Below are 23,804 nucleotides of genomic sequence, written 5' to 3'. Positions count from 1 at the left end.
CTCGTATATTTGGAACATTTTTTGTAATTATAGGGAGGATATAAATGCATTTATGATCTACTATCTAAAATCAAAACATTTCATTAGTAACATTTTGCGTAAAAAGATTCTAGAAATATGAGCAACACCTAAAATTTAATCACAATATTTGGGAAGTTAATACACATCTATCATCTTCCTGGTATTGAAATACTAACAGCGTTAGTACCCATTTAATTTCTTCCTAAAACTGAAATATGTCATTAATTTTTTGGCTAAAAGATATGCACTGTATAATGCATGGATTTGTATTGAGATTGCAATTGCTACGACTCATTTATCTTCTTCCCAAAATTGAAGACGCACTACTGGCACCCTTCTTCCTAGCATGGGAACCCCGTTGATAGAACTCGTTTAACTTCTTCAATTTTAGAGCGTGCCATTAATTTGTTCCTGAAAAGGGTGGTAAAGCATAAAAGCACTCCCTCTTTTGCGCTGCTATTTTAGACCACGATTCGCCGAAGGAGGAAAAATTGATTCCTGGATTTGCTTGGTGCAAGCAAATAAATGATGGCCATTTTTGCAATATATTCTAAGATTTTTCTCATTATACGGCGACGATACTACTAGTAGTATACTATAGTACAGCCTGTATTTTTTGCTGCTGTAGAGTTACCTGTGGGCCCCGATGCACAGGAGAAACTTCCTGGCAGCCTACTCCTTGCTAGACTAGACGGGTCTGGGCCTATGGCCCGCTATTTTCATCATGCGTGCCACGTTGAAACCCAGAGGAGTCTCTGGTCCACAATGAAAAACGTCCCGAAAACCTGAAAACTCGGGATAAACCCAGCTTTATCTGGTGTAAAAATATACGTACGTACGTACGTGCTAATTTGAACGCGTACCGGGTGCGTCTGTACGATCGGGTCCGGGGCAGATAGACGGTGGCCACGACCCGTTTGATGTACCGCAACCGGTGGGTAGGTACTCCACGGCGCGCACGGTAGATCTCGCGTCACCGTACCGTAAAGGCGCGGTAGATCTCCGCGGACCCGGATGCGTTTCCCTCTTTTGACCGGAGCCTCCGGGGCAGTTCGCGCTGCTGGCGCAACTCCGGAAAGAAAGAAAGAAAGGAAGAAAGAATACGCGACCCGCATTGGCGGAGCGATGACTCCATCGTCCCTACACCACCCCACAGTAGTAGATCGGCGCCGGCCCGAGATCCATGGAGTTTACGCGATAGAGACAACGGATTAGGCGCCCCCCGTCCCCGGCCCTGCACCCGCACCCGCGCCCGCCTCTTTTTCCCTACCGTTTTCCGCCGGTTTCCGGCTGGCCCGGCGCGGGCCGTTTCCGCGGCGTGCGGGCGGTCGGGTCAAATCGAGACGCGACCGGCCGAGAGAAGGTTGCTCGCGCGCCCACCCCCGCACCGGACCGCGCGTGGCGTGGGCACGTACCTCGGACCGACCCGAGCCTAGTACTCCTACGTAGCGTCGGTCCCCGGCCCGCCTCGCGTCGCGTCCCGATCTGGGTGCGTGCTGGCTGCAACCAACGAGCGTGCGTCGCGTCGGCGTCGCATCCTGTTGGACGTGGACGGGGACACTGTTCTGTTCTGTTCTTTTATTGCGCGGCTCCGTCGCTGGACATGTCGACGGGGGCGTGCGCTGCGCTGCCTCCCGCTCCCACTGGCCACTGCCCCGCGTCGTCGTCCGTCGGGATCGGTGCACGCAGCGCATATTCTGAGGGTAGTATATTCCTCCGGTCCGTCCTCCGCCCCCTACGGCGGGCTCGCCGATCACGATGCTCCGTCCGTCCGTGGGCCGTGGCAGCATGATTCAGTCGTCAGTTTAAGTATTTGATTATTGTTAATCCGCCGGTGGATCTGAAGTAACATCCGTTGCTTTCGGTGTCGCAAGCATAGCACGCGAGCGGCATGTGGCCGCAAAGGCGCGATCTCCGGGCCGGACCGGGCCGAATGATGCGGTCCGACTCCGATCTCCCGGGGCTTTTGACCGGTCGAGGAGACGGCCACTATTTTTAACTTGGCAGGGAGCTCGCTTGCTTCTGCTGCTGGGCTGCTGGCTACAGAGTGCGGAAAGCTGTGTCTGCCTTGCAAGCCTGGCATTGCCAGCATTTTTGGCGTCCCTTCCAACTGCGAATTTACCACTTACAGGAGCCACGCACCTTCCAAAAGGAAGGAAACTCGGCAGGCAGCTGGCGCCTGGCAGGGATCGGTCGCTGGTTTCTTCATCATGATTCAGATCTCGCCTGTGCCCTGCTCAGGATAGATATTTGTTTTGCTGGATCCAGAAGGCCCCCTGTGCAGCCCCAGCAGTCCAGTACTGCTCACCGGTCTGCCCCCGTTCCGTTCCGTCCGTCCGCGTCTACGATAGACTGCTCACCTATGCAGAGATGAACGGACTCAACGGCCGTCATCCATCACACCAGGAGTGATGCTGGCAGAAATTATTGACCAAAGCAATATACGTACGTATCTCTATATCTCCTGGCCGGGGTAGAGCAGTAACAGGTGTCCTGGACGTCACCGCCCACAGTGCTATTCTATAGCCTATAGCTACTAGCGTAATCACCCAAGCGAAAGTTCCGTCTCCGCGCACGAGAATCCGTCACGTCGCCGAAGAAGACGCAGAGATGGATATTAGATATAGAGGAGAAAAAAGGCTGCACGTCACGGTCGATCTAGAAGCCGTTCCGGATGGTGACCACGACAAGCCGGAGCCACCACCACCGCCGATTCCCTGATGAGCCCACTTCCACTTCAGTGCCGGAGAGGCCATTTTTAACCAGGTCGCTCCTGATAAAACGGGCAGGGCGGGCGCATTTTCTCGGCTGCCAACGGGATGCCCGGCCGCTGCTCGCGCTAGGCCCGCCTCTGACGTACGCGCTGCCGGCTTGGCTTTGGACACCGGCCGGCCGGCCGGCCTTGGTCCCCGTGTGTCGCCTGTGGCGTCACCGGCTGCGGGGAAAAGCTGGCTCCGGCATACGTGCGGCACGCGACGCACGCCCCGCGCGCGCGCTGGTGTCACGTACTGCCGTCGTCGGCCGCGGCGCCCGTCAGCAAACTTTGCCGGGGCGGCGGCGCGCGTGGGCGGCCCCGCGGCAGCGTCCGTCTATGGCTCTGCGGGACGTGGAAAGGCCCGCCGACCTGGGTGCGTCACGGCGTGGAGCGAGCGGGCGCACGCAGAACGCACCGGGCCGGCCGGACCCCAACCACCGACGACGCACGCGCGGCTGCGTCGGCGTGTACACCTGTCCGGCGGCCTGTTGTTACCCGTAAATGCTTGCGCCGGACTCCACTAGAAAGATATGCTTAAGCTGGATCTGACGTACGTACGGGGCACGCGGATCGATCGGTGTGGCCATCAATGTAGCGCCAGGGCTCCAGCCTGATCGTGATCATGGCAGAGGAAAAATGGAACGGAGACCTCCAGCGGAGTTTTTTTTACAAGAAATTTTTAATCTATTCATCTTTAATCATAGCACTACAACGAATACCAGAAATGATAGAAATTACATTCAGATTCATAGATCATCTAGCGACGACTACCAGCACTGAAGCGAGCTGAAGGCGCGCCGCCGTCTTCACCCCTTCATCGCCGGAGTCTGGCACAACTTGTTGTAGTAAACAGTCAGAAAGTCATCGTGTTAAGGCCCCGTAGGATCAGCGCACCAGAACAACAACCGCCACAGATGAAGGATAACGTAGATCAGAAAGATCCAATCCGAAGACACACGAACATATACGAACAACGGCGAGATCCGAGCAAATCCATCAAAGATAGATTCGCCAGAGACACACCTCCACACGCCCACCAATGGTGCTAGACGCACCGCCGAAATGGGGGCTAGGTGGGGACCTTTATTCCAACTTCAAGGAGCCGCCGCCGTCTCGTCTTCCTAAACAGGACACAAACCCTAGCAATACTAAAAGAAACGACTAAAAACAGAGCCCTCCCGCCGGCCCTTACCGAGATCCACCACGTCCCCATAGCCCTAGGGCCACCGAAGAGAAGATGGACCTGCTGCGGCGCCGGCGAAAGGCAGAAACCCTAACTTTTTTTTGGAGAAGGAGGCGGCGGCGACATCCGTCGAAGTTGAGGTCTTTGAAAACCGAGCCAACTCCAACGTGCGAGGCTATTGCATCCGTCCTTGTATGTCTGGGAAAAAGATACAAACCGTGGCCTAAGAGCATGGTTAATATTACTATAAGCCAGTGTCATGTCATCTATAGTCCATTTTATAGTCAATATGGTCAATAGTTGATTAGAAAAGTGTATTAGGTTTTATTATATGGTCCATCTTTCACTCTCACAAAATTTCTAGGAGCACGTGCTAGAGCTGACTATTCACCAAGAGCCCGAGTTGAGTTAACTGGCTATAAGAAATAAATTAGTATATTCTTAGAGCAAGCACAATAGAGTTGAGCGACCGCAAATGGAACGAACAGAGCACGATTGGACGGGACGCACGATCTTATCCTCACCCTGGCCCGCCTGTCGGTGACACAAACTCCTTTTCCCCTTCCCTACATGGCCTACACCTCCCCCCATCGTCGCCCATTTTCCGGCCGCTCCGTCGCTATCCAGGCCGGCTGCCCAACAGCCCCACCGCATCTACCCCCGTCCCCTCCCGCTTTTCAGAGGACTTTTGTCCCTGTTTGTGGGTTTTTCTTCGCCACCGCCGGTGCTAGCAAGGAAACGACCGCCCGCGATGTTCGTCGGCCCCAAAGCCGTCAGCCTCGTGCTGCAAGGCCGCCTGCTGCCCTTGTCTCCACTCCTACATGCCGCTGCCTATACGGGGAGGCCGGGGTGCTCTTCACCGACCACGTCTTCATCATGACCGTAAGGTGTTCGACACTTTGCTCCCAAGTTACCATGGATAGTGGGGACATATTTTTTTTCACAACTTCATTTGCTCGTCGGATGATTCGTCGCTGGGCGACAAGGAGCTTGTGGTTGCTGCATTGGTGTCAATGACCACATTGCTATGCAACAACCGAGGTTCAGGGGTTCAATCCCGGGCCATGATCCGGCGTTGAGCCACAACAGAGAGAGCGGTCATACCCTGCTCTACGCCGATTACTTTGAGAGCAACCCCCTCTTCAAACTCCATCTATTCCGGTGCCGCTTCTGGATGGCGAGGCATGTGTTCAATCGCATTCGGGGGGAGGGGGAGTGGTAGCATATGATAATTATTTCGAGTGCAAGGCAAATGCCCTTGGAAAGGTTGGCTTCTTCTCTTATAAAAAATGCAATGCAGTTATTTGTATGCTTGCATGCGGAATTCCCGGTGATCTGGTGGATGAGTACGCCTGCATGAGTGAGTCCACATGTCTCGTATCAATGTATAGGTTCTTCAAGGCTGTGTCGCAGTGTTTGGCCATGTGTACCCGCGAGAGCCAAATGTCACAGATACATCCAGATTGTTGGCGATCTACGTAGATAGAGGCTTTCCGGGGATGCTTGGTAGCATAGGCTGTACGCATTATAAGTGAAAAACTGTCCATTCGCATGGCAGGGGAAGTACAAGGGGCATGTGAAAGGTTGAAGTGCCATACTGGAAGTTGTGGCTTCACAAGATCTTTGGAGATGGCACTCTTTTTTTGGCACGGCTGGTTTTCATAATGACATCAACGTGCTTCAACGTTCTCCAGTGTTCCCAAGGCTTGCAAAAGGCCACTGCTGAGAGGACAACTTTGAGATCAATGGCCACCAGTACAACTAAGGGATACTACCTAGCTGATGATATTTATCCTCAATGGTCAACTCTTGTGAAGACAATATTCAATCTCGAAGGAGAGAAGAAACAGAGATTTTCCCAAGCACAAGAGAGTGCTAGGAAGGACGTGGAGCGTGCTTTTGGTGTGCTTCAATCTCGATGGGCTATCGTTCGATCCCATGCACTGACATGGAGCACCGACAAGCTCTGGGTGATGATGACTACTTGTGTGATCATGCAAATCATGATCGTGGAGGATGAGTGTGAGCATCTACGACCAAGGGTTTGAATATCAGGGTAAAAATGTTGTGCCTGAGCACCAAGAACCGACAATGTTTGGACAGTTCACCCAATTTCATCATGAAATGCGTGATTGGCATACTCATATGCAACTCCAAAATAACTTGGTTGAGCAATGTGGAATCATATTGGCAACCAGTAGATGTATCGGTTTATTTTCTTTCGATGTATTCATCACAATTTAAGATTGGTTGTAATCTTTGTGTTTTTTATTCGGTTGTGAAACTATTTATTATTATGGTATTATCTGATTTATTTGGTTGTAAACTATATGCAATGTTTCTTTTGACTTAAAAAATTGTCTACATTTGGCTGCCGACCAGCGGACCATTTGCAGCGGCCGCGTTGGACGCACTGGAACTGCATCCACAAAAGAGGTTGGACGATGCCCATTTTCCTGACACAAATAGACATAATCCGAACAAATCGAACGTCCATTTGTGGCCGCGTGTTGGAGTTGGCCTAAGAGCATCTCTAGCAGGTCTGGTATATCCCCATCCCGCAAAATTTGTTTACATGCCTCCTATAAAAAAATTGCGGTACCACATGCCTCTGCCGGAATAGATCCCGTACACTCGTCCTGGAGGCCTCGCAGTACTGCAAATTTTACGGAGCTTTATAAAGTCTAGATTATCAACAATATGAACTCAATATAATCGTAATATAAATTAAACATATGAATATAAACGGTTCGAAAAGCAATTCACAATACAACAGTCGCCTTCATTACAACAAATGTTCAATAGTAGGTTATCAACATCATCGTCCAAAATCATCTCCTCTATGTCAGAATCATCCGATAAAGAGGACAACGACGAACTCCAATCCATTTAACAAAAAATTGCAGGCTGGTGATCTTTCTGAAATCTAGCCGGTCGAAATGAATCAACAAATCCCCGAGCATTGAACTTACCCTACCGGATGCAATTCAGCCGTCCGGAATCAAGTGAGCCACCCTTCTTCTCCGACACCGACCGAAGCAAATCGACCAAACCCCTTCTTCACCGCAACACAAATCTGCGGCGCAGCTATCCCTCGGGCGATTCTGAGGCTCACCGGCGTCGAAACCATCAGGAACCACCCGCTACAAGGCAGCGCGACAAGCTCCAAGGTGGATCCATGGCGGCGACTTCTGCTCGCCCGTGGAGAAAAATGGACACCCGACCTCCAAACTTGGTGGAATAGGTGCAACGGGGGGAGGGGCACTACACGGTGCGATGCGGCCGGGGGCAGCAAGAGATGGCAGGGAGATGCGGCGGCGGTGGCGGGGAAGGGTGCGCGCTGAAAGTTCCTTGGCGCCAAGTCATGGGAGAAATAGGGGAACCGACAAAAAGAGGGAGGGATCCTGCAGATATGGCGAAATCGGCCCGGACTTTGCAGGCCCCCGCAAAAAATGTATGGGACGACCGGTTTTACAGATTTGGTTGGGATGGAAAAAAGTGCTCATCCGCTAATTCGGCAGGTATTTTACCAGATGGCCTCTTCTGCGAGATCTGCTAGAGATGCTCTAATGTCGGGCCGCTTGTAGGTCATCTAACATGTTCCATAAAACTCGTTCTAAAACCATTTTAGGGTTTGGCAGTTGAGTGTTATTTTAGATATTTTTTCATAATTAACCTCTTTATAGTTTTTAGAAATATATCCATCAATTGTCAAACCTTCTCCTTTTTTAGAGAAAATGGCCGACCAAGACCGAGAAGAGCTCGTACTTAGCCCGACCTTTAATTAACAAAGCCATCAACTGGCCAGGAGTACAGGGGCACCACATTAGAGAGGATATGAATGCAAAGCAAAGCGGAAATGAAGATAAAAGGCACTAGACAAATCAACACAATGATAACAGTAGGAGCCAAAGCACACAACACAGTTGTCGACGACCAGCACTACGCCTACACCAACTAACCAACTAAGGGCATGGGAGGAGGGGTGCTTCATGAATGAATCGAGTGTTGATTGCATCGACATGCCGAACTTGGGCAACACTTCAACTGTCTCCACTGTTGCAAAGGGCCACTACCCTTTCACCGAGGCTTAGTGGGTGCCGCACATGCGGCCGGCAGAGTGGCTGCCACAAGAGCCCAACTCAAGGTGTCCGAGTTGCCATAGGAGAAGCAAGCGGAGCTGATCCATGGACAATGGAATACCAACCAGGCAAGAACTATCGTCGATAGCTGCAGAACGAAGCATGGGGTGCGAGTTGTTGAACGAAGACGCGCAACCATGAAGAAGACCGGAGAGAGCATCACTATGCGTCGGGCAAAACCAAGCAGGATATAGCAGGAATACCATGCCATAATGCTTCGAATCCAAGACACCAACCGCTCCACCAGCAAGAGCAATTCCCAGCCACCGTCTTCAGGAAGGAGCACGACACCACACTACAAAAAAAATACACCTCCATGATGATATGTGTTTGTCACAGTAGGTCATGTTTTCTGTCATGCATGTACATCCATGACATATTTATGACAGAATCAAGATATTCATACCTGTGTTGTCGTAGAAGTGTTCCATGACATTACCAAAATTATCGTCATGGAAGTGTCCACTTCCATGAAGATAAATCGCGCGTCATAGAAGTGCTTTCGTCAAGGATGACCGACACATGGCATCCACCATAACGGGACACCGTTAAGCCATCGGGTCCGGTTTTTGATCTGATAACCCATTAACAGCCCGGACCAATGGGAATTTTCCACGTGTAAAATTCTCATTAGCCGGAGGAAACATGTGTCGGCTCAACGTTCGGACATATGTCGTCCACTCATTGGACAGGAGGCGCCTATGATACGTCAACACGTGGCATGACCCAACAGAGGCCCATTCCGGTGAAAAGGCCGGGCCTGTCAAAATAAGCGGGCCGGCCCATTAGCGGCCTACTTGAGTCATGCCCATTTACAAGTACAACCCATACAAGTTACACAGAATCGGCCCATCAAAGGCCCATTCTAGATTCGACAATTTCCAGCCCATCGTCAGTTTAAGCCCGTTAACGGCCTGCTACATTTTTGGGCCCAATTGCGGCCCGAGATTCTTTCGGCCTGTTAGCAGCCCATCATCAGTTCTAGCCCGTTAATGGTCCGGAACGTCTTTCGACCTTTTCTTGGCCCATTCTGTAGTTGGGCCAATTCTAGCCCGATGTGACTTTAGGCCTGTCCTCGGCCCATTCGGTAAAGGGGCCAACTCTTAGCCCATTTTGTCTCTCGGCCTGTTAAGGGCCCGCACAACAGTTGGGCCTTTGACTTTAGGTCCATTAGGGGCCCACATTCCACAGGGCATCGTTTCAGCCCAACGTGACTTTCGGCCTGTTAAAATCCTAGTTTGCAAATTGGGCCTCCTCTGGCCCATAACACTTTCGGCCTCTTACTGGCCCGTAAAGTAAAAGGGCCGAGACAAAATTGACATTTATTTCGGCCCGCTAAAGGCCCGCAAGGCCATTTCCATTTATACGGCCCTATCGAGCTTTAGGCCTATTGATGGCTTGCTAAGAGCCGTTGTTACGGTGGGCCCATTTGGGATCCACTTAATATTATTTTGACCAGCCCAATTAAGGCCCGCTTTGACTGCACATGTTTGTTCGTTTGTATGGCGTCCAGGGAAGGTTTGGGCGTGTTAGCCCCCGTTTCAACGACATAGCATATTCAACAAATATCCTACTCTATACTATCGCCTCTAAAAAACATACACTATACAATAAAAAGCATAGAAACGTAGAATAATCCTACACTATACAATAAAGAAATTACAGCCGAATATACCCACTGGGCATTATAGTTTGGCACGAGTGATTATAAAGCGTACACAAACAACAAATTACATACACTGGACAAATAAAGCTCATACATCATGGACACTCATCAACAGAACTTACCATTTGAACTATAATCTCTTCAGAAGAAAGGATTGGCCGGATTCAGATAGCACAAATTTCAGTCTACAAAATCTCCAATTCCTTCGTGGTTACCTCAGTGTCTTGTTTCATTTTTTTGACTCTTGCATCTAATACCTGCATGTCCAGTCTCAACTTGTTGATTATATGTTGAGAATCATGTACACGTTGTCTTGCCACCTCTAGTTGATGCTCGAGAACATCAGTACATTCCATTTCTAATCCATAATCATTCGTTAACGGCCATGTTGCACTGCTCGCAGATCTTTGTGTTGATGTCACTTCATCCTGAAATGTTTTTGTAAGTACACATGACTAGGGCAAAAATATAGTTACAACAGTGAAGCGAGCAAGACAGACTATTTTGTACATGGCAAAACAGGACTAACAATAATGTTACACGTCATGAAGCATAAGTAGGTAATATTTTAAAAATTATAAAAAAGGTAGTCTGTGCAGCCTGCGTACAGAAATCTCTCTTAGCTCACCAGTGGAGCATGATGTTGGGGGCCAATCCAAAACACAGACAAGTTATAAATTTTGACAACACGTTGCGTATAAGTAAGCAAACAGTTGGTCATTCTGTAGCTCAATTAAAGTCTTAGGGAGCATAATGAACAACAGAGGGATTCATACAAATCTACTACAGCAAGAAAAACTATGCAATCATTATCCTAGTATAAACTAGATTGTGAGCCTCATGCAATAATAGTTGGTTAATAGACTTCAAAGCTTCAGGCACACTTCGCTAGAGTAATTAAATGGTAATGCCTTTAATTATGTCAACTAATAGTTATACAAGTACCCAACATCAGGCATCATTGTTTGGGCATCTCATTAACTGAGGACAAATAAAGCAATTGAAAAGAGCAAATTAACTATGCCCGAAACATACAAGGAATTAAACTGTTGAGTTGGATACAGTGACTTACCTTAAGTGGTTGAACAGGCTCAACGCAGCTCCTACTTCTCTTGCAAGGCTCCTTCCTAACATCTTGTACTTGGAAATCCTCAATCTTATCTTCATTGCACCTCCTCTGCAAGGTCACACAAACTAGTTACTCGTCTCCTTGGAAGATAAATATGCATACTTTCTAGTCTGTGAACAACACAAAAGGATGAGATTATAACAAAACAATACCACATAATGAAAGATGCCACATCTCTTGCACTTGCACACAATGAAACGAGCATTTACTATGTCTGCACTATGTAAAAACTAGGCATACCTTCGAACTGGATCTCCAGGTACTCTTGGAGAGCCTACTTTAGTGTACAGCCAAACCTTTATGTCACCTATGAGTTAGACAAGGGCCCACTACAGCAGCCCTTAGTGTTTAAATCGTTGACAAGCTCTGTTAGAGTGTTAGGTCAAGAACATCAAGTAATCAAAGCAAGCAGTCCTAGTATGGCTAGCTGATGCAAACAACAATTGAACAGATGTGTGGGCAAATCTTACATATCAAGAAAAGAAGCAAAGAAGGAGGCTTAAAGACCATCACTTGACTGACCAGATTTAAGGGGCATTTAAACATCATGTGCAACGTATGAACTAACATAAACATTGCATATTCCAGATTCTACAATGGAATGCACATGTATTAGGTTATGCCATGTATGATGATGCCTAAATGTACACTATAGCAGGCAGGGGTGATTCATCATTGCACGCACAATTGAATTGCAGGTTAAGGGCCAGTTCGATTCCGCCTTTTCAGGGCTTATTGTAAAAATAAGCCATAAAAGATGTAAAGAAGTTATTTTTAAGTTATGGGCTTGGGCTTAACTTATTTTGCTTTGGAGGGGGTGTTTCGGGTAGAAGATCACTAAAAATTGAAGGGAAGGGGAATAGTGAAATAACTCTATAGTTTGCCTATATTACACTCAAAATGCAACTGCTCACGCCCGCGTCACACCTGACCCTCAAGTAAAAACAAACACACAAGCGTTCATTGCCCTGCCCGCTTGCATCTCTTCTCCCCTTTCCCTCTACCTTGATCCCCTGCCTGCAGCCCTAGGGTTCCTCCAGCAAGCCGTCGCCTCTAGTCCCATCTCGCCTGGTCCTTGATGATGCTCTGTCCATTTAGGCTACATGGCCGGAAGGTAGGGGCAAATCTCCCTAGCTGCTCCTCCCTCTAGCACCGCCCCTCATTCTCATGGTCTCCAGCAGCTGCTCCACTGTGGTCCGTCCAACACACTACTCCGGCGGGCGCCACACAACTACGGCTGATGCCACACTGCAGCAGAAGGCACCTTATTCCCCCTCCCCTCCTCCCAGGCCGTGGCCTTGAGGTGCTATTGAAGGATGAGCTCATCCAACAAGGTGAGGATCTCCTCTGATTTTTTTGCCAAATTTTCATTCTGATCCACTATACGGTGAATTTCTATGAGCTACTCCTGCTGCTATATGATGCATTGCTATGAGCTGCTCCTACTGCTGCTATATGATGAATTGCTATGATCTGCTAGTGCTATATGATAAATTGCTATGAGCTGCTGCTGCTATATGATGAGTTTCTATAAGCTGCTCCTGCTGCTGCTGTATGATGAATTGCTATGAGCTGCTCCTGCTGCTGCTATATGATGAATTGTTATGAGCTGCTCCTGCTGCTGCTATATGATGAATTGCTATGAGCTGATGGTGGTATATGATGAATTGCACACTGCTGCTGTATGATGAGTTGCTATGAGCTGCTGCTGCTATATGATGCTTTCAGGTGGTGCTGCTATATGATAATAACCAGCCACTTGGACCATCGAGTTTCCATAAATAATTGTTCTTCATTTAAATGTGGTTCATGCATTCTTCATTTAAATTAGGCAATGGGATCTCTATGGAAGACATTGACCAAAGTAGATTGTGCCAAGTAGACGGTATCTTTGTATTTGCATTTTGAACAAATAGCGATGGTCTGTTTTCCTATCATATTAATTACTGCACTGGGTTCAATTTGTGATGTTTGCAAGTCAAATTATTTTTCATATGGGCAGCAAAATGAAAAAATATAATCCAATCTAGACTTTTCACTAATCATACCAAAGATAAGCTGAAAAGGAAGGCAATGAAAATAATTGGTTGGCTTATTACCTGGAGCTTATATTCATAGGTGCTTATTTTCTTAGGATAACTCGTAATAATGGTCCCTAAGAAACTTGGCCAATAGAACTGACATACAAATAACATGTCATAATGATTGTAATGGAGGAGTGACCTACCATAGCACACTGTATAGGCTCACCGCTGCCTCTCCTTTTTTTGCGACATTCCATGAAATTGCCACATACATCTTGTACTTTTTCATTGTGTAACCCTATCTGCAAGTTGACACGGCTAATTTCAGACATCTCTACATGATAATACATTGCATATCCCTTGCGCATATTTAAACCACCTATTAATTATTGTGTGCGTAGCATAAACTAGCCATGACTCTATGTGCTAGACTAGCAGGCACTCTAAGGGAGCCTAATGTAGTGCACTGGAATTCCTACATGCCACCTATGATTTTGTGTAATGTACTGCCTCTGTTCCTAAATATATGTCTTTGTAGAGATTCCAGTATGGACCACATATAGATGTATATAGATGCATTTTTGAGTGTAGATTCACTCATTTTGCTCCGTATGTAGCCTATAGTGGAATCTCTAGAAAGACTTATATTTAGGAACGGAGGTACGAGGTAGTATGTATGACATCTTCATATCTAATTTAGCAACAGTAGTAGAAATCATTGTCTGCATAAAGGGATTACTGGTCGAAAATCCTAGCAAAGCACGCTGGCAGGCGCACAACAATACAAGAGAGAGACACACACTTACAAGATCATAGCAATGCCTCAGTCCAGGATCTTGGTTGGCCAAGTTGTTAGATCCAGAAGAAACATCGTCCTTGTAGTTTTTGCTAGCTGCATAAAGGTAACAGTGACCTGTTAGTATATTTGAAGTACATAGGGCAGGTGATGCTGGACGGGTTTAAAGGTGACAAGTACCTAGGCCGTGGCGCATGGTTGGCATCTTGCTAGACGGTGGGAATCAGGTTAGAAATGTCAAGGGTGATGACGATGCGCTGGCTGTCGGGGTCCGGTAAGGAGATCTAGAACCGTCGAGTAGGTGTTTGTGGAGCGGCTCCTGTAGGGTGGACTACGGTGTGGGCGAAGTGGATCTATGGCCGTGGACAAGGGCGTCGGTGAAGCTGCTCCGATGGTTGGGTTAAGGATGGTGTCGATGACGTGGATCTGCGGCCGTGGATGGGGCGTCAGAAGCTGCTCCGGTAGGTTGGATGAGGGTGCGACGAAGCGGATCTGTGGCCGTGGACTTGTGAGTTGGCAAAGCGGCCCCGGTAGGGTTGAGAATGGTATAGGCGAAGCTACTCCGGTAGGGTTGACGATGGTGTCGGTGAAGCGGCTCCAGTAGGGTTGAGGAAGGTGTTGGCGAAGAGGATCAGAGGCCGTCGGTGGGGCAGCTCCGGGGTGGTGTGGACGAAGCGTCTCCGGTGGGGAGAACGAATGAGCCACTGCAGATGCGCTGCGGTTGACGAGAGTACCGGCGAAGCAGATCCGGCGCCGTGGACAAGGCCGGCACTGAATAGGCTGTGGTACAGTGGTGGATGAGTAGTCTACTTGTTTCTAGTGGAGGTGGGATGGGTAGATGCGGCCGCAGAAGCAGATCCGACGAGGTGGCCGCCGCTGGCAGTGAATGGGCTCTGGTACGCCGGTGGATGAGCAGTCTAGGGTTTCAAGAGGGGAGGGGTAGAAAGGCCGATGAAGTATGGACGGCGTGATGTAAGATGCTCTGGTGCTGTGGAGTTAGTCGTTTTTGCGGGAAGGGGAGAGGAAATAGGGGTGCCGTGTGGTAGGGGGAACCGAAAGTTACCAAAGCAGCCCTGACCTATTATGTAGATGAGGGCGGTATTGTTACTGTTGTTCTCCGTGCACCAAGGACAAAAGGGGAATTTCGCATGCTAAAGGCTAGGTGGCGGAAATTTTAGAAGGAGGCGGGAGATTTTGCCGCCCGCGGGATCGTTCGTATCCAGTTTCAACTAAGTTTGGACCGTGCCAGCGGGAAGGTCATGCGAAACTGTGTACACTAGGCACGCGTCAGCAGTTAATAACTAGTGTGAAGTCCACCCTAGAAAAAAAGACAATAACACAGGATGATGCGCCGATAACTTGGATGTTCACACGGGCGCGGCCAATCGTACGGGTGTAGAGACGCGTTCACAAAAAAGGGATCAAACGCTCAGCCTATGTATTTCTTGTGTAAATAGATAATTTAGTGCCATTGGTTATTTACTTTAAACATAATGCATTGACGTGTTAGTGTAGAGGCGCACAAAAAGAAATAGATATTGTAGTCCCACAAAAGAAATGAATATTGTAGTCCGCTACTTAAAAGTGTTACCTCATATGATTACATAGCCTCCATTTCATAAATTGTGTACCCGTTGAATTCATATATGAATATTACATATATTACTTCATAATAGAATCTTAAATTATCCAAGACTAATGAATTTGAATGCAAGAGTAACAATGGTGCATGTACATGATAGTTACATTGGTTGTTTGAAGAAACATCACTGTCACTTTGGCATGCACAATTGAAAAGGTTTATTTAGATAGAAAAAGTGTGATATGTGAGTGTCCAATCTTTATAGCGTTGAATCGATATTGTACCTTTGGCCACGATACGAAGTAGATATTGATTTATATTCAAGCGATGCATGTCCACGATCTCTAGATAGTGATACGTGAATGAATTGTGCAATCTCTCTCACACGCATACATATCTCATTTCCCCGTGGGCATTGGAATCACATACGCACACTTCGTGTATTTCTCTCCCTCCGTCAAGGTTAGAATTCGTCTTTCTACCCCATCCTAGAAGTCTCTCACACAGAAACACACACGCTCTCTCTGTCGAACATGCCCACCCCTTTAATTCCGCCCACCCACAACCACTAATGTCTCAAAGGATAATTATGTCTCTAACACATATGCCTAAGGTTAACTCGAGTTCCAGAACCATATGAATACATACAATGGGATTCCATCAAAGCACCTTTTGTTTTGAGATCTCTCTCTCTCTCTCTCACACACACACACACACACACACACACGCGCGCGCGCGCGCACGCGCGTAGACATTGTTTATCGCCGGCACTTGCATGCACACCGTTTGTTTATCTCCGTGATGCTTTAAGTATGCCTCGCACACATCCTATCTACCTATCCCTTAATATAGATATGGGTTACACAAACTCCTTCTCCCTACTAGCAAGATGCCCATGCGTTGCACGAACATCAAGATGCATTTGTATGATTAGTTTATCTTGTGGGAGAAAAAGATGAACGAGGGAATGTGTCACAGCCCCAGTTCAGGCCTTGCCTGCCTTTGCATTAGCCTCCATGCATCATGTCTAAATTTTATGAAACTTTGAAATGGGGGCTGATAAACCCTAGCAGCAAATGAATTTCAACTAGGGTCCAAATAAAATCATTTTCACTGAACCCAAAATGTCCTTCTAAAATGTTAATCAGCTTTGCCTGGGTCTAGAACCTGTGACAAAAATGATGCACACTTTTCTAGGACAACAGAGGGTCACTGAATTAAATCATATAGTATTTGCATTTGGGCATTTAAATGCTATAAAATATTTTAAATGTCCAAATAATCATAAACTGAAATGTTTAATGTTGGATATATTCCAAACAGTGGCTTTGAGCAGTTTCATGATTTTTGAGTTAGTTTTAGTATTTTAAATAAAGCCACAAAGTTGCAGAAAAATAGAAAACATAAAATAAAGGAGAGAGAGAAACTTACCTGGCTCACCTGGCCTCGCCCACCTGGCTTACCTGGCGGCCCACTGGCTGGCCCAGCCCACCACCGCCGTCGTCCTCCTGACGCTAGTCGGCCAGGCGTGTGGCCGACACACGCGCACGGGCAGAGCGCCACGCCACCAGCTCGCCTGCCTGCCTCCCTTGCCAGCGCGACGCCGCGTTGCCTCTCCTCGGTGCCGCCCTGACCTCCCTGGTCTACCCACTCCTCCTCTCCCGTCTTCTGCTCTCTCCCCGCAGCACACCCGAGCGCGCTCATCGCCGCCGCTCGTTGCTGCCACGGCCACCATCATCGCCTTGCCTCACCATCGTGTCCCAAAGCTCCGCCATCGTCGCCTACGCCTCCCCGACGACCCACGTGCCATCGGACGCCCCCGAACGACCTCACCGAGCTCGTCTTCAACCTCCCGATGTCGGAGATCCCCTCGCCGCCCTGCTTCACTCCGGTTCCTCCCCGAGGCCGCCGTCTGCGTTGCCGTGACCGCCGTGAGCCACTGACCCTTCTCCCCCTCTCCGTTCTCTCTCTCGTGCACCGTACACGCCGCCTCGAGCTCGCCCGCACGCACCGCCGCCTGTGCTCGCCGCTGACGTGTCTCCGGCCATCTAATGGTCCGACCGTCGTGCCCAGCTTCCTCCCCGCGCCGCGTAGAGCACGTAGGTGCCCCGCACGAGCCACCACGTCCGTCACAGCGACGACCCCGAGCTCACTCGAGCTCCGGCAGCCGCCAAGGTCGTCGTCGGCGTTGTTTCCGGCCTCCCCGCGTCCAGCCACTAGCACCACTGGATGCGGCGCATGCCTAGCTGCACGTAGCGCGCCGTTGATTTGGGCGACGGAGGACCAAATCCGAAGCCCGCCACCGCATCTGGCCTCGCCGACGGCAGAACTCCGGTGGGTTTGACCCACTTTGACCACGACTGCCCGCCCTGTGTCGATGACATGTGGGGCCGGCCTCTGACTAGAGTTAGTTTAGGTTTTAGTTAGTGCTAATTACCACTGTTAGAGGTTAATCACCTCTCTAACTAAACTCTGTATCACTGACATGTGGGCCCATGCCCTAATTAACAGAGTTAGTTTGTTGTGTCACTGACCTGTGGGTCTCATAGGTGAGGGTTGACCTGGCTGACTCCGTTGACCTGCTGACCTCAGCCTGACGCCATGCTGACGCAATATATGTTTTCTGGGATTTTAAATAAATCAGAAATGATTTATTTATTTCAGAAAATATCCAAAACTTCTAAAATTCATAGAAATTCAACCTTAACTCAGAATGAAATAAGTTATATATGAAAAATGATCAGAAAAATCCAATCTATCCATCTGTACTGGTTTCATGCATGTTTAAACAAGTTAACTTGCTGTTTAGTGCCAAACATGATAAAGCACTATTAAGATCACAAATGAGTTTGAACTTTGAATCTTTGGTTCAAAATAGCTCAAACCCATCTGGTTATAGATGCATTAGCCCAACACACTCATTTTACCATGTCATGATCATGCATCATATTGTGCATTGCATTGATTGTGTTCCTTCTCTATTGCCGGTGGTTGTTCCCTCTCGATAGACGTGTTTCAACGATGAGTTCGATGACACTGATGAAGAAATATACTATCTTCAGAAGTGCCAGGCAAGCAAAACCCCCTTCTTCATTCCAATACAATCCCACTCTCTCACTCCTGCTCTCTTTTATTGCATTACGACAACAACGATTCAACTGTTACATGCTGCGGTATTTGAACCCTTTTCCTCTGCATGACCTGTCATTGCCACAGTAAATAGATGAAACCCACTAGCATGAGTAGGAGTTATTTGAGCCCTGATGTGCCTACTCATTCATGCTTGTTGTCATGCCTGCTACTGCTTAGAGTTGAGTCAAGTCTGATTCATCAGGGATGAATTGGAATGTGGTGAACATGTCCTACTGTTGAGAGCTAAGTGTGTGAACACGATTTGGTAAAGGTAGCGGTGAGAGGCCATGTAGGAGTACATGGTGGGTTGTCTCATTGAAACCGTCCTCAGGAACTGAGTTCCGTGTTTGTGATCCATGAATAGTTACTACCACACATTGGGTTCCGGTAACTTGACCCCTCTTGTCTTATTAATTGCCTCGATCTCTGTCCAGGAGTTGCAACTAGTTTTTGGTGTTTGTAGGATATGTGTTGGAGGCCGTGCGTAGCGCTGACCCTAGGGGTGGGCTATGATGTGGTAGGTACACCGTGGCCCGATGTACCGAGTCGCCCATTTTGTGTCTCGGGAACCCTACACACATCGTTTGGGGCTGTGAGCGAAACCCCAGCCGGATCTCCTCATGGATGGAACCCGAATAGGCGATAAACCTGGACTAGAGACTTGTGTGGTTAGTCAGGTCATGGCCGACTCCCTCGCCAGGCTTCCGCTTGAAGGTTGCCGAGATACACGACATGTACATGGTCGTAAGTGGCGAGAGCGTGTGTGAAGAAGTACACCCCTGCAGGTTTATAAATGATCTATTCGAATAGCCGTGTCTGTGGTAAAGGACTTCTGGATTGCCTGTACAGTTCATAGACAAGTGAAAGTGGATACTCTAAAATGCGCAAGATAAGCGTGAGTGCAATGGATGGCGTTCTCGTAGGGAGACGGGAGCGGATCCATAGTGGTGTATTGATTGGTGAATATGTGGACTCGTGTGCGCCACCTCAAAAGAGTTACTTGCAGTAGTAGTTCAGGTTAGCCACTGAGTCAAAGCTGGCTTGCTGCAGTTAAACCCCACCACCCTTTTGTTGATAGCGATGCATATGTAGTTAGTTCTGATGTAAGTCTTGCTGGGTACATTTGTACTCATGTTTGTTTATTTTATGTTTTGTCGAGAGACTTCAGTCTCACTAGTAGTTCCGCGTGTACTTCGACGTTTAACTTGTTACCTCAGCTACGTTCTTGTACCCTTGGGAGGGTCTTGTAGAGAGTCAGGCTTCTCAGCCTTTTTTCATTTGTAGTTGTCTGTACCCAGACATGTTTATGCTTCCGCTTGATGCTTGTATGCTATGTATGTTGGGTCATGAGACCCATGCTTGTAATACTTGGCTCCTCGGGGCCTAATGAATAAATACTCTGAGTCGTAGAGTTTTGTTGTGATGCCATGTTGTATTTACACATATCGAGCATATTGTGTGTATGATTGAAATGCTTGGTATGTGTGGGATCCGACAACCTAGTTGTCTATCCTTGGTAGCCTCTCTTGTGGGGAAATGTAGTTTGGTGCTTCCACTGAGCCATGGTAGTCTGCTATAGCCCGGTTTACCGGAGTCCTGCTAGCCCAGTTACTACTGCTCCGGAACACTTAGACTGGCCGGCATGTGTTCCACTTCGTTCCTATGTATGTCCCTTCAGGGAAATGTCACGCGGTGCCTTCCGGAGTCCTGCTAGCCTGCTACAGCCCGGGTTCCCGGAGTCCTGTTAGCCCAGTTGCTACAGCCTGGATTCACACGCTGATGACCGACACGTTCGAGGCTGGGTCATGTATGCCTGTCCCCGTAAGTTAGTGCCACTTTGGGTTCACTACTAGTCATGTCGGCCCGGCTTCTCTGTCATATGGATGCTAGCGACACTATCATATACGTGAGCCAAAAGGCGCAAACGGTCCCGGGCTAGGTAAGGGGGCACCCGTGGGAATACCGTGCGTGAGGCCGCGAAGTGATATGATGTGTTACAGGCTAGATCGGTGTTACTTAGAATCTGGGTCCTGACAGAATGCCTTATTTGCAAATGTGGAGAGGGGTGTGGGTATCCTTTTACAAAATTGCCATAGTTTCCTTCCTATCCGTCAGATATAAATCGGATGGCCTATATTGCAGTATGGCAGGAACACCATCATCACCAACTCTGTTTTTTTATAAGAGTAGAGATATGTAAGTGTCACTGCCCCCACCCACCACCCACACACACACACACTTCCCGACACCGAAGGAGTAGGGTGACACCTCAATCTTGATACGAATCTATCGACTGGCTTCTCTCTCAAACACACACACACACACACACTACCCGACACCGAAGGAGTAGGGTGGCACCTCGATCTTGATAGTAATCTATCTACTCCTCTTTCAAACACACACACACACAATCGCTAGTTGTGCCACTGTGCCTACCGCGTGCACTCTCGATACGTCTTTCTCTCCCTCCCCATCCCCCATCCCCACACCCAACAATGACAGCAGAAGGGTGACAACTTGATCTGATCTTAATCTGTCAATCGGTTTCTCCTTCAAACATTGTGTCTCTGTGCCTCGCTCAAACACATGAGATACGTCTTTTTCTCCATAGCCCCCTTGATATGTAGACTTCTCGCGCGTGCACAGCTGTAGTGACGATGACGCTGAACTCAATGTGCCTTGTTTTCACCAGCCTCATGTGGTAGTTTTCACCCTGTTTTCTGTTAATTAACAAGACAACCTTTTCTTTATTACTACTAGTGAATCTGAAATCATTCAGGGCAAACATATAATATATAACTTCAACCCAATTATCGCAGTAACTATTTTAAAAGAAACTAGCTAGATGCCCGTGCGTTGCATGGAACATCAAGATGCATTTGTATGAGTAGTTTATCTTGTGAGAGACTAGCAAGATGCCAATGCGTTGCACGGAACATCAAGATGCATTTATATGAGTAGTTTATCTTGTGAGAGAAAAGGATGAACGAGGGAAGGCCTTATTTGCAAACGTGGAGAGGGGTGCGAGTATCTTTTTGCAAAATTTTGCCATAGTTTCCTTCTTATCCGTCAGATATAAGTCGAACGACCTATATTGCAGGATGGCAGGCACACCATCATCACCAACTCTGTTTTTATCTCTAACTCCTATAAAAGACTCAGTTGGTGATGATGGTGTGTCTGCCATCCGTCATTTCTGACCATCAGATCTGCATCTAACGACTATGATGTAAGTCGTGGCATTTCTGCAACAAGACCCCACTTCTATGCTCCAATTTGCAGAAGCCCCTTAGTATCTTGAAACCAACCACATCCCTCCCCCACCTCATCAAAACTGCCACAAGGAATATATTTTGAGTGAAACCTAATACGAGTATATTTTTAGTGATATGTACACCAAACTAGAGTGTTTTTCTTTCAAGTTTGTGAACATGTATTATTCTATTTTGGATCCGTTGCAACGCACGGGAACATTGCTAGTAAGAGTAGAGAAAAGGATCAATGAGGGAAGGCCTTATTTGCAAACGTGGAGAGGGGTGTGGGTATCTTTTTGCAAAATTTTACGATAGTTTCCTTCCTATCCGTTAGATATAAATCCGACAGCCTATATTGCAGGATGGCACGCACACCATCATCATCAACTCTGTTTTCCACTCCCTTCGTTCCTAAATATTTGTCTTTTTAGATATTTCAACAAGTGACTACATACGGTGCAAAATGAGTGAATCTACACTCTAAAATATGTCTACATACACATCCGTATGTAGTACTCCATTTGAAATCGGAAAAAGACAAATATTTAGGAACGGATGGAGTATAAGAGTAGACATGGAGATATATCTCCAGCATGGTCTACAACAAAAATGTGCTGGACTGGTTAGCGCCGGATGCTCGCAACGCGATAACCTGAGTTCAAATTCTGTCTTTAACTTTATATTTTTATATTATATATTACTTATTTAATATATACTTCTTTCACTACTGTACTGACAGTGGAACCCACAAAGTACTTAGAATACAAGATTAAGGATGGACTTGTTTCTTTTTAACTTTCTGTACGAAGCGGTAGCCACCCAGCAAGTCACGTGTACACTGTACATGCAATTAACTTTTTATAGAGAGAGAATTATACACGCAATTAATTCAAATGGATAGGACGTGACTCTATTATTTCCAGCATAAGAGCATCTCCAACGGCAGCCGGCAAATTTCCTCCCGCTTCCTTCCACAGAGGACGACATCAAACGCCAGCGGCATACATTTTCACAACTCTAGCCAACCAGATGAAATTCGTGCAAACACGGACTGTTTTCATATAAGCATGCATGATTTCGTATAAAAAGCCGGATCTTCATATAAACATGATGAATTTCATTACATTTACATGAACTAAGCGGTGCTAATCCGGTTCTCTTGGTATAATTAATACTCCCTTCGTCCGGAAATACTTGTCCTAGAAATGGATGTATCTAGACTTATTTTAGTTATAGACACATCAATTTATCCATTCTTAGAACAAATATTTCCCGCCAGCAGGAGAGGGAGTACCTAATCTAAATGGCCACCCGCGGATCCCATTGTCTTCCTCATGTCTGGCAGACACTTGCGGGGTCGACGAAGGTCCTAGGAAGAGACGAAGCAGCAAAGAAACCACCTGAATACGCAGTCGTCGCCTCGGCGGTGGCCTTCATGGGACCCAAGTGGCGGCGGCCTCCCGTGTTCTACTTCTCCTCGATGATGGTGGCGGACACGGAGAAGCTGGCCACCAACTCGTCGCTCTCCACACACCCGACTTCTGTCTCTGCCTGCATGGCGTTGCCGCAGGCACGGGAGGCGTGCCCACATACACGGGAGTCGCGTGCACCGCATACACTGGTGGCGCGGTACGACGCGGTAGCAGCGCCGCCCGTACCGGCGTGCTTGCCGCCGTGCCGGCGTGGAGCAACTCGGCACTCCTCATCGAGCTGAACTGGAGCGGTGAGTTGCTGAACCACGTGCCGGATTGGGGTGGCAACTGGCTTCATCGGGCCAAGCGAGGTTGATGAAGCACCGAGCGGCCTCGCCCGTATCCGGAGGGCTCGGCGGGCCACCCAGCCGGGTAGTATGCCGGAGAATGGCTCCTGGGAAGCCATCGGAAGAGTGGAGAAAATGGTAGAGGAGGAGATGGGGGAGCGGAGGGGTGCGATTCTTGCCCCTGTCTGTCTGGCCCCGTTTAAATAGAGGGCGGATGGTAGGAGCTTGGCCGACGTCTGGCCTAGTTCAAACTGAGGGCGGACGGGAGGAGCTCGACCGGTGTTGCGTTTAATTCCGGCCCACTCATGAACGGACGTGTGTCCGGAGTAGGTTTCTCTGTTTGCATGCGGGTTTAACGGAG

This window comes from Triticum urartu, chromosome 5A (assembly GCF_056163025.1).
Source record: "Triticum urartu cultivar PI428250 chromosome 5A, HENAU_Tu73, whole genome shotgun sequence".
In the NCBI taxonomy this organism is placed as follows: domain Eukaryota; kingdom Viridiplantae; phylum Streptophyta; class Magnoliopsida; order Poales; family Poaceae; genus Triticum; species Triticum urartu.
The sequence above is the reverse complement of the archived record's forward strand: the minus strand, read 5'-3'. Positions refer to the sequence as shown.